Raw genomic sequence first — 12,115 nt, 5'->3', positions numbered from 1 at the left:
GTCAATGTGGAGGCTATATACAGGATATTACGGTACAGAGTCAATGTGGAGGCTATATACAGGGTGTACAGGTACAGAGTCAATGTGGAGGCTATATACAGGGGCTACCGATACAGAGTCAATGTGGAGGCTATATACAGGGTATTACGGTACAGAGTCAATGTGGAGGCTATATACAGGGGGTACCGGTACAGAGTCAATGTGGAGGCTTTATACAGGGTGTTACGGTACAGAGTCAATGTGGAAGCTATATACAAGGGGTACCGGTACAGAGTCAATGTGGAGGCTATATACAGGGGCTACCGGTACAGAGTCAATGTGGAGGCTATATACAGGGGGTACCGGTACAGAGTCAATGTGGAGGCTTTATACAGGGTGTTACGGTACAGAGTCAATGTGGAAGCTATATACAAGGGGTACCGGTACAGAGTCAATGTGGAGGCTATATACAGGGGCTACCGGTACAGAGTCAATGTGGAGGCTATATACAGGGTGTACAGGTACAGAGTCAATGTGGAGGCTATATACAGGGGCTACCGATACAGAGTCAATGTGGAGGCTATATACAGGGTATTACGGTACAGAGTCAATGTGGAGGCTATATACAGGGGGTACCGGTACAGAGTCAATGTAGAGGCTTTATACAGGGTGTTACGGTACAGAGTCAATGTGGAAGCTATATACAGGGGGTACCGGTACAGAGTCAATGTGGAGGCTATATACAGGGGCTACCGGTACAGAGTCAATGTGGAGGCTATATACAGGGGGTACCGGTACAGAGTCAATGTGGAGTCTATATACAGGGGCTACCGGTACAGAGTCAATGTGGAGACTATATACAGGGGCTACCGGTACAGAGTCAATGTGGAGACTATATACAGGGGCTACCGGTACAGAGTCAATGTGGAGGCTATATACAGGGGGTACCGGTACAGAGTCAATGTGGAGGCTATATACAGGGTGTTACGGTACAGAGTCAATGTGGAGGCTATATACAGGGGCTACCGGTACAGAGTCAATGTGGAGGCTATATACAGGGGCTACCGGTACAGAGTCAATGTGGAGGCTATATACAGGGGCTACCGGTACAGAGTCAATGTGGAGGCTATATACAGGGGGTACTGGTACAGAGTCAATGTGGAGGCTATATACAGGGTGTTACAGTACAGAGTCAATGTGGAGGCTATATACAGGGGGTACCGGTACAGAGTCAATGTGGAGGCTATATACAGGGGGTACCGGTACAGAGTCTATGTGGAGGCTATATACAGGGTGTTACGGTACAGAGTCAATGTGGAGGCTATATACAGGGTATTACGGTACAGAGTCAATGTGGAGGCTATATACAGGGTGTTACGGTACAGAGTCAATGTGGAGGCTATATACAGGGTATTACGGTACAGAGTCAATGTGGAGACTATATACAGGGGCTACCGGTACAGAGTCAATGTGGAGGCTATATACAGGGGGTACCGGTACAGAGTCAATGTGGAGGCTATATACAGGGTGTTACGGTACAGAGTCAATGTGGAGGCTATATACAGGGGCTACCGGTACAGAGTCAATGTGGAGGCTATATACAGGGGCTACCGGTACGGAGTCAATGTGGAGGCTATATACAGGGGCTACCGGTACAGAGTCAATGTGGAGGCTATATACAGGGGGTACTGGTACAGAGTCAATGTGGAGGCTATATACAGGGTGTTACAGTACAGAGTCAATGTGGAGGCTATATACAGGGGGTACCGGTACAGAGTCAATGTGGAGGCTATATACAGGGGGTACCGGTACAGAGTCAATGTGGAGGCTATATACAGGGGGTACCGGTACAGAGTCTATGTGGAGGCTATATACAGGGTGTTACGGTACAGAGTCAATGTGGAGGCTATATACAGGGTATTACGGTACAGAGTCAATGTGGAGGCTATATACAGGGTGTTACGGTACAGTCAATGTGGAGGCTATATACAGGGTATTACGGTACAGAGTCAATGTGGAGGCTATATACAGGGTGTTACGGTACAGAGTCAATGTGGAGGCTATATACAGGGTATTACGGTACAGAGTCAATGTGGAGGCTATATACAGGAGGTACCGGTACAGAGTCAATGTGTCAATGTGTGGGGGCACTGATGTCGAGGTAATTATGTACATGTAGGTAGAGTTATTAAAGTGTCAATGCAATGTTGTTGTTGTTGTTGTTGTTCTGAAACCCCACTCTACTTTATTTAGGAAAAATAATACTTACTCTGACCGAGATGTGGTTGTCCCACCTAGCTACCTTCAGACGGATGCACTGACTGTAATGTGGGCTCCTGGATAAGACTGTCTGCTCAATGACTCACCCGTCAATGTAATGTTGTGTAGTCTTTTTGAACACAAGGCATTGAATGCCTGTGTCTGTTAAGCAGCGCTGCTGTAGAGGTATATATACACATCTCAACCCATGAGTTCAACTTCAAAGGAATCTGACTGACATATTGGCAGATGTACGTGTTTCGTGGAATTTACGCTCATACAGTCAACTCAGAGTCAGCTCAGAGTCAGCTCAGAGTCAGCTCAGAGTCAACACACAGTCAACACACAGTCAACCTGAGGGGAAAAACACGCCCTAAAGTTGTGAACTAAAACTCCTACAGACCAGTCTTATGTCAAAGCACCAACGGTAGACTCCTTCCTACACTATAGTGGAAAGCAGCAACGGAGATCCTAAACCAGAGATGGGCAACTCTGCGAGGGGCGTAGAGAAAACGGTGCCGTTTTAAACCAAGTTTGCTACAATTCTACACATTTTACCACAGGGTGGAGAGAATATGTAGCAATTATATAAAACTCATTTCAATTCTACACATTTTACCACAGGGCTTTGCTGTTTTTAATATGGTAACCGATGACGAACGGGCCCCGTCCCGGGCGTTCATTTGACCACGTTTACTAAACGTTTAGGTAGCTGGCTACTAGAGTGACTTACCAATGTTGATTGATGCACATCCTAATATAGAAACAACCTACGTGCCCCCCCCCACTGCTTCTACCAGTTTGACGGCAAACACATTGACATGAAAAACATACTGGCATTGTGAAATAAATGGAGGTATGTAAGAAAGGATATATACTCTCGCTTTGCAACCCTTCTGTGAGCTCACACACACACACACACACACACACGCTCACACACACACACACACGCTCACACGCTCACACGCTCACACACACACCTCTCTCCGACGTACATCCAAGTCCTCATACCACAGAGTCAGTTAAAGACGGTCCTAACTCACAGCACCACACCCGATTCCTCTGAAGGACTTACTCACAGCAGGAGGGTTACACAAAAAATGTAAAACAGTTTAAAAATTGTAACCGTTATTTAACTAGGCAAGTCAGTTAAGAACAAATTATTATTTACAATGACGGTCTACCTTGTTCAGGGGCAGAGCAACAGATTTTTACCTTGTCAGCTCTGGGATTCGATCCAGCAACCTTTCGGTTACTGGCCTAATCACTAAGCTACCTGCCCGCCCCAAAAGCCAGTTAAAGCCAATGTGGATGAGGAACTATTGAGCTAAACTAGAGCACGGGGATGAGGAACTATTGAACTAGACTAAAGCACGAGGAATGAGGAACTATTGAACTAGACTAGAGCACGAGGATGAGGAACTATTGAGCTAGACTAGAGCACGAGGAACTATTGAGCTAGACTAGAGCACGCGAATGAGGAACTATTGAGCTAGACTAGAGCATGCGGATGAGGAACTATTGAGCTAGACTAGAGCACGAGGATGAGGAACTATTGAGCTAGACTAGAGCACGAGGAACTATTGAGCTAGACTAGAGCACGAGGATGAGGAACTATTGAACTAGACTAGAGCACAGGAATGAGGAACTATTGAGCTAGACTAGAGCACGAGGATGAGGAACTATTGAGCTAGACTAGAACATGCGGATGAGGAACTATTGAGCTAGACTAGAGCACGCGAATGAGGAACTGTTAAGCTAGACTAGAGCACAGGAATGAGGAACTATTGAGCTAGACTAGAGCACGAGGATGAGGAACTATTGAACTAGACTAGAGCACAGGAATGAGGAACTATTGAGCTAGACTAGAGCACGCGGATGAGGAACTATTGCGCTAGACTAGAGCACGCGGATGAGGAACTATTGAACTAGACTAGAACATGCGGATGAGGAACTATTGAGCTAGACTAGAGCACGCGAATGAGGAACTGTTGATCTAGACTAGAGCACAGGAATGAGGAACTATTGAGCTAGACTAGAGCACGAGGATGAGGAACTATTGAACTAGACTAGAGCACGAGGATGAGGAACTATTGAACTAGACTAGAGCACTTGGATGAGGAACTATTGAGCTAGACTAGAGCAGGGGGATGAGGAACTATTGAGCTAGACTAGAGCACGAGGAATGAGGAACTATTGAGCTAGACTAGAGCACTTGGATGAGGAACTATTGAGCTAGACTAGAGCACGGGGATGAGGAACTGTTGAACTAGACTAGAGCACGCGGATGAGGAACTGTTGAGCTAGACTAGAGCACGAGGAACTATTGAGCTAGACTAAAGCACAAGGATGAGGAACTATTGAGCTAGACTAAAGCACACGGATGAGGAACTATTGAGCTAGACTAGAGCACGAGGAACTATTGAGCTAGACTAGAGCACGAGGAACTGTTGAGCTAGACTAGAGCACGCGGATGAGGAACTATTGAACTAGAGCACGAGGAACTATTGAACTAGACTAGAGCACAGGAATGAGGAACTGTTGAGCTAGACTAGAGCACGCGGATGTAGAACTATTGAGCTAGACTAGAGCACGAGGAATGAGGAACTATTGTGCTAGACTAGAGCACGGGGAATGAGGAACTGTTGAGCTAGACTAGAGCACAGGAATGAGGAATTATTGAACTAGACTAGAGCACGAGGATGAGGAACTATTGAACTAGACTAGAGCACAGGAATGAGGAACTGTTGAGCTAGACTAGAGCAAAGGAATGAGGAACTATTGAACTAGACTAGAGCATGAGGATGAGGGACTATTGAGCTAGACTAGAGCACGCGGATGAGGAACTATTGAACTAGACTAGAGCATGAGGATGAGGAACAATTGAGCTAGACTAGAGCATGAGGATGAGGAACTATTGCGCTAGACTAGAGCACGCGGATGAGGAACTATTGAACTAGACTAGAGCACGCGGATGAGGAACTATTGAACTAGACTAGAGCACGCGGATGAGGAACTATTGAGCTAGACTACAGCACAGGAATGAGGAACTATTGAGCTAGACTAGAGCATGCGGATGAGGAACTATTGCGCTAGACTAGAGCACGAGGAACTATTGAGCTAGACTAGAGCATGAGGATGAGGAACTATTGCGCTAGACTAGAGCACGAGGAATGAGGAACTATTGAGCTAGACTAGAGCATGAGGATGAGGAACTATTGCGCTAGACTAGAGCACTAGGAATGAGGAACTGTTGAACTAGACTAGAGCACGGGGATGAGGAACTATTGAACTAGACTAGAGCACGAGGCATGAGGAACTATTGAACTAGACTAGAGCACAGGGATGAGGAACTATTGAGCTAGACTAGAGCACGAGGAACTATTGAGCTAGACTAGAGCACGCGAATGAGGAACTATTGAGCTAGACTAGAGCATGCGGATGAGGAACTATTGAGCTAGACTAGAGCACGAGGATGAGGAACTATTGAGCTAGACTAGAGCACGAGGAACTATTGAGCTAGACTAGAGCACGAGGATGAGGAACTATTGAACTAGACTAGAGCACAGGAATGAGGAACTATTGAGCTAGACTAGAGCACGAGGATGAGGAACTATTGAGCTAGACTAGAACATGCGGATGAGGAACTATTGAGCTAGACTAGAGCACGCGAATGAGGAACTGTTGATCTAGACTAGAGCACAGGAATGAGGAACTATTGAGCTAGACTAGAGCACGAGGATGAGGAACTATTGAACTAGACTAGAGCACGAGGATGAGGAACTATTGAACTAGACTAGAGCACTTGGATGAGGAACTATTGAGCTAGACTAGAGCAGGGGGATGAGGAACTATTGAGCTAGACTAGAGCACGAGGAATGAGGAACTATTGAGCTAGACTAGAGCACTTGGATGAGGAACTATTGAGCTAGACTAGAGCACGGGGATGAGGAACTGTTGAACTAGACTAGAGCATGCGGATGAGGAACTGTTGAGCTAGACTAGAGCACGAGGAACTATTGAGCTAGACTAAAGCACAAGGATGAGGAACTATTGAGCTAGACTAAAGCACACGGATGAGGAACTATTGAGCTAGACTAGAGCACGAGGAACTATTGAGCTAGACTAGAGCACGAGGAACTGTTGAGCTAGACTAGAGCACGCGGATGAGGAACTATTGAACTAGAGCACGAGGAACTATTGAACTAGACTAGAGCACAGGAATGAGGAACTGTTGAGCTAGACTAGAGCACGCGGATGAAGAACTATTGAGCTAGACTAGAGCACGCGGATGAGGAACTATTGAACTAGACTAGAGCACGCGGATGAGGAACTATTGAGCTAGACTACAGCACAGGAATGAGGAACTATTGAGCTAGACTAGAGCATGCGGATGAGGAACTATTGCGCTAGACTAGAGCACGCGGATGAGGAACTATTGAACTAGACTAGAGCACGCGGATGAGGAACTATTGAACTAGACTAGAGCACGCGGATGAGGAACTATTGAGCTAGACTACAGCACAGGAATGAGGAACTATTGAGCTAGACTAGAGCATGCGGATGAGGAACTATTGCGCTAGACTAGAGCACGAGGAACTATTGAGCTAGACTAGAGCATGAGGATGAGGAACTATTGCGCTAGACTAGAGCACGAGGAATGAGGAACTATTGAGCTAGACTAGAGCATGAGGATGAGGAACTATTGCGCTAGACTAGAGCACTAGGAATGAGGAACTGTTGAACTAGACTAGAGCACGGGGATGAGGAACTATTGAACTAGACTAGAGCACGAGGCATGAGGAACTATTGAACTAGACTAGAGCACAGGGATGAGGAACTATTGAACTAGACTAGAGCATGAGGATTTATACCTGAAGGAAAACAGATAGGGCATGGGCGGAGAGCCATAAAACCCTCAGCAAGGCGTGATGGTACCGTGTGTACGATGTTTGTGTTACTATATGAAAGACTGATTGTCTGAGTGTAGATAGCCAAGTTCTAGATTAAACAGAAAACACATGTCTAGGCAGGGTGGTATGGTCTGTGTATGTACTATATGGAGAAAGCATATGTTGTCTGAGTTTACTTACATAAAACCCAACAGAAAAGGCAATCTTCTGGAAATCTTCAGGTTTTGAGAGTTCAAATATCAAACTGTCTAAACTAGCCTGTGCCCCCCCCCCCCAGCTTACAACAGTAACAGATAGCCTATAGAAAGAAAGTTACTGATTCACACAGACATATATCTGTTGAAATATGTATAAATGTTCCCTACTGTCTTGTCATGCACTTTGCACTTGGCAAGTTGGCAGTAGAAGAATGGTCCCACCCTGAGTTACTGCAATACCGTGTCCATGTCAAGCTATGTGCAAGGCATGTTTATTGTTTACAGTGTTTTTTTGGTTTTCATGGATTGTTTGCATTTCCCACCATGGGGTACATAGACATAACTAACTGCCAACGGGCCTGACATTTGAACTACAAAATCAAAACAACACGTTACAATAGAGCTGGTACATGTTTACACACACCGGGGAATTTGTTTACACGTAAGTGGTACATTGTGTGCTTGGCTGTTGCAGACTTTGTAGCTGCAAGGCTCCCTCGATCAAATGAACACACCTAAATGACTTTCACTACCTTGTCCAATCTGCAGATCCAAACCTCTAGAACACCAGGTCTCTCTCTCTCTCTCTCTCTCTCTCTCTGCCAGCCAGGCAGCAGCATGTGACTGAGGGAGGAATCTCTCAAGGCTCCACAATGTGACAGGCAGACATTCCAGTCCAGAACACAACACACACTAACAGCTATCTAATATCTAGCTATCATCCACATAGCTAACAGCTGTCTAATATCTAGCTAACATCCACATAGCTAACAGCTGTCTAATATCTAGCTATCATCCACATAGCTAACAGCTGTCTAATATCTAGCTAACATCCACATAGCTAACAGCTGTCTAATATCTAGCTAACATCCACATAGCTAACAGCTGTCTAATATCTAGCTATCATCCACAATGCTAGATATCAGATAGCTGTGAGCTCTGTGGACGTTAGCTAGATATCAGATAGCTATGAGCTATGTGGACGTTAGCAAGATATCAGATAGCTATGAGCTATGTGGACGTTAGCTAGATATCAGATAGCTATGAGCTATGTGGACGTTAGCTAGATATCAGATAGCTATGAGCTATGTGGACGTTAGCTAGATATCAGATAGCTGTGAGCTAACATCCACATACAGTTGCTATCTAATATCTAGCTATCATCCACATAGCTAGATATCAGATAGCTGTGAGCTATGTGGACGTTAGCGAGATATTGGATAGCTGTGAGCTAAAGTCCACATACAGTGCATTCGGAAGGAATTCAGACGCCTTGACTTTTCCACGTTTTGTTACAGCCTTATTCTAAAATGGATTCAATCATTTTTCCCCCTCATCAATCTACGCAATATACCCCAGCTAACGTCCACATAGCTCACAGCTAAGAGCTGACACACGCTAAGGCCTATCATCCAAAACATGTTCTGCAGGGGACTTGGCTGAGGGCATCATTAACCTCTCTTGGGTAGGGGGCAGTATTTTCACCTCCGGGTGAAAAGCATGCCCAAAGTAAACTACTTGTTACTCAGGCCCAGAAGCTAGGATATGCATATAATTGCTAGATTTGGATAGAAAACACTCTAAAGTTTATAAAACTGTTAAAATAATGTCTATGAGTATAACAGAACTGATATGGCAGGCGAAACCCCGAGGACAAACCTTCCAGGGGGGGAGGAAATTGAGGTCATAGGATTTTCCATTTGGTTTCTATGGGATACCCTTATTATTAGGAACCTGTTTGCAGTTCCTATGGCTTCCACTAGATGTCAACAGTCTTTAGAAATTGTTCTAGGTTTTTCTTTTGAGAAATGAAGAAGTGGTGCTATTCATTGTAAGTGTCACTCCAGCTGGACTCTACTGTTTTGATTCGCGTGAACAGGAGTGCGCTTCACGTTGTTTTTATCCGGTATTAGAAACAGTTTATTCCATCTTACATTTTATTGATTATTTACGTTTTAGGGTACCCGAGGTTGGATTAGGAACATCGTTTGAAATGTTTGGAGCAACTTTAAAGGTAATTTATTAGATACTTTGTAGGCATGTTGGGCGAGTTGAAACTGGTGTATTTCTGAATCAAATGCGGCAAATATAAATGGACACATTTTTGGGACATAAAGAAGGACATTATCGAACAAAAGGACCATTTGTGATGTATCTGGGACACTTTGGAGTGCCAACAGAAGAAAATCTTCAAAGGTAAGGCATTAATTATATCGCTATTTCTGATTTTTGTGGCGCACCTGCCTGGTTGAAATATGATTTTCATGTGTTTGTATGCGGGGCGCTGTCCTCAGATAATCGCATGGTTTGCTTTCGCGATAAAGCCTTTTTTAAATCTGACACTGTGGCTGGATTAACAAGAAGTTGAGATTTATTTTGATGTATAACACTTATATTTTCCAGAATGTTAAATATTTGAATTTTGTATTTTTGAATTTCGCGCTCTGCAATTTCACCGGATGTGACGCTACCGTCCATAAGAAGTTTTAAGGGACTCATCATCACATGTAAACACTGAAGGTCATGTAAAACACTGAAGGTCATGTAAAATCCTGAATGCTAGAATCCTGACTAGAACCAAAACATTTTATCATATTACTCCAGTGCTAGCCTCTCTACACTGGCTTCCTGTCAAAGCAAGGGCTGATTTCAAGGTTTTACTGCTAACCTACAAAGCATTACATGGGCTTGCTCCTATCTATCTCTCTGATTTGGTCCTGCCGTACCTACACGTACGCTACGGTCACAAGACGCAGGCCTCCTAATTGTCCCTAGAATTTTTAAGCAAACAGCTGGAGGCAGGGCTTTCTCCTATAGAGCTCCATTTTTATGGAACGGTCTGCCTACCCATGTCAGAGACGCAAACTCGGTCTCAACCTTTAAGTCTCTACTGAAGACTCATCTCTTCAGTGGGTCATATGATTGAGTGTAGTCTGGCCCAGGAGTGGGAGGGTGAACGGAAAGGCTCTGGAGCAACGAACCACCCTTGCTGTCTCTGCCTGGCCGGTTCCCCTCTTTCCACTGGGATTATCTGCCTCTAACCCTATTACAGGGGCTGAGTCACTGGCTTTACTGGGGCTCTCTCATGCCGTCCCTGGAGGGGGTGCGTCACCTGAGTGGGTTGAGTCACTGATGTGGTCATCCTGTCTGGGTTGGCGCCCCCCCCCCCCCCCCCCCCTTAAGTTGTGCCGTGGCGGAGGTCTTTGTGGGCTATACTCAGCCTTGTCTCAGGATGGTAAGTTGGTGGTTGAAGATATCCCTCTAGTGGTGTGGGGGCTGTGCTTTGGCAAAGTGGGTGGGGTTATATCCTTCCTGTTTGGCCCTGTCCGGGGGTGTCCTCGGAGTGGGCCACAGTGTCTCCTGACCCCTCCTGTCTCAGCCTCCAGTATTTATGCTGCAGTAGTTTATGTGTCGGGGGGCTAGGGTCAGTTTGTTATATCTGGAGTACTTCTCCTGTCCTATTCCGTGTCCTGTGTGAATCTAAGTGTGCGTTCTCTAATTCTCTCCTTCTCTCTTTCTCTCTCTCGGAGGACCTGAGCCCTAGGACCATGCCCCAGGAATACCTGACATGATGACTCCTTGCTGTCCCCAGTCCACCTGACTGTGCTGCTGCTCCAGTTTCAACTATTCTGCCTTATTATTATTCGACCATGCTGGTCATTTATGAACATTTGAACATCTTGACCATGTTTTGTTATAATCTCCACCCGGCACAGCCAGAAGAGGACTGGCCACCCCACATAGCCTGGTTCCTCTCTAGGTTTCTTCCTAGGTTTTGGCCTTTCTAGGGAGTTTTTCCTAGCCACCGTGCTTCTACACCTGCATTGCTTGCTGTTTGGGGTTTTAGGCTGGGTTTCTGTACAGCACTTTGAGATATCAGCTGATGTACGAAGGGCTATATAAAATAAATTTGATTGATTGATTGATTGATGTAAAACACTGAAGGTCATGTAAACACGGAAGGTCATGTAAACACTGAAGGTCATGTAAACACGGAAGGTCATGTAAACACTGGGTCAATCTGTTACTATGAACACTTCTGTTATTTCAATACATTGCTTAGAGAGGACTTCTTAATTCTTTAATGCGAATTTGCATTTGCATTTGTATGTCTTGTCAGGCCTTATTGTGTGTGTGTGTGTGTGTGTGTGTGTCAAAACAAAGTTTGTTTGTCACACACATAGTTTACAGCTGGTAAAAAAGGTGCAGCGAAATGCTTACTTGCAAGCTCCCTCAACAGTGTGTGATGAGTGATATCCCTTAGAGCTCCAGAGGAAAGCTACAGGACAGGTTACAGCAGGCCGAGTTGAGCTCTATTCATATAATTACATCATTATGTTACCCAGCTGGTTCTGACAGACACACAGCTCTATCTCTCTCTCCCCAGACTGAATGATGTTCTGACAGACACACAGCTCTCTCCCTCTCTCTCTCCCTCCTTCCCTCCCCAGGCTGAATGATGTTCTGACAGACAAACAGCTCTCTCCCCTCCCTCCTTCCCTCCCCAGACTGAATGATGTTCTGACAGACACACAGCTCTCCCTCTCTCTGCCCAAGCTGAATGATGTTCTGACAGACACACAGCTCTCCCTCTCTCTGCCCAAGCTGAATGATGTTCTGACAGACACACAGCTCTCTCCCTCTCTCTCCCTCCTTCCCTCCCCAGACTGAATGATGTTCTGACAGACACACAGCTCTCTCTCCCTCTCCCTCTCTCTCCCTCCCTCCTTCCCTCCCCAGACTGAATGATGTTCTGACAGACACACA

At 45.5% G+C, this 12,115-nt stretch overlaps 1 protein-coding gene across 3 annotated transcripts in view; it reads right to left on the bottom strand.

The window, feature by feature from the left end:
• The window catches only part of ppp1r13l (protein phosphatase 1, regulatory subunit 13 like), a 62,866-nt gene that overhangs the window by 47,907 nt on the left and 2,844 nt on the right, over window positions 1–12,115 (bottom strand). The window lies entirely within an intron of this gene.

The sequence above is a fragment of the Oncorhynchus mykiss genome, chromosome 24 (genome assembly GCF_013265735.2).
Source record: "Oncorhynchus mykiss isolate Arlee chromosome 24, USDA_OmykA_1.1, whole genome shotgun sequence".
Classification (NCBI taxonomy): domain Eukaryota; kingdom Metazoa; phylum Chordata; class Actinopteri; order Salmoniformes; family Salmonidae; genus Oncorhynchus; species Oncorhynchus mykiss.
The sequence above is the reverse complement of the archived record's forward strand: the minus strand, read 5'-3'. Positions and strand labels throughout refer to the sequence as shown.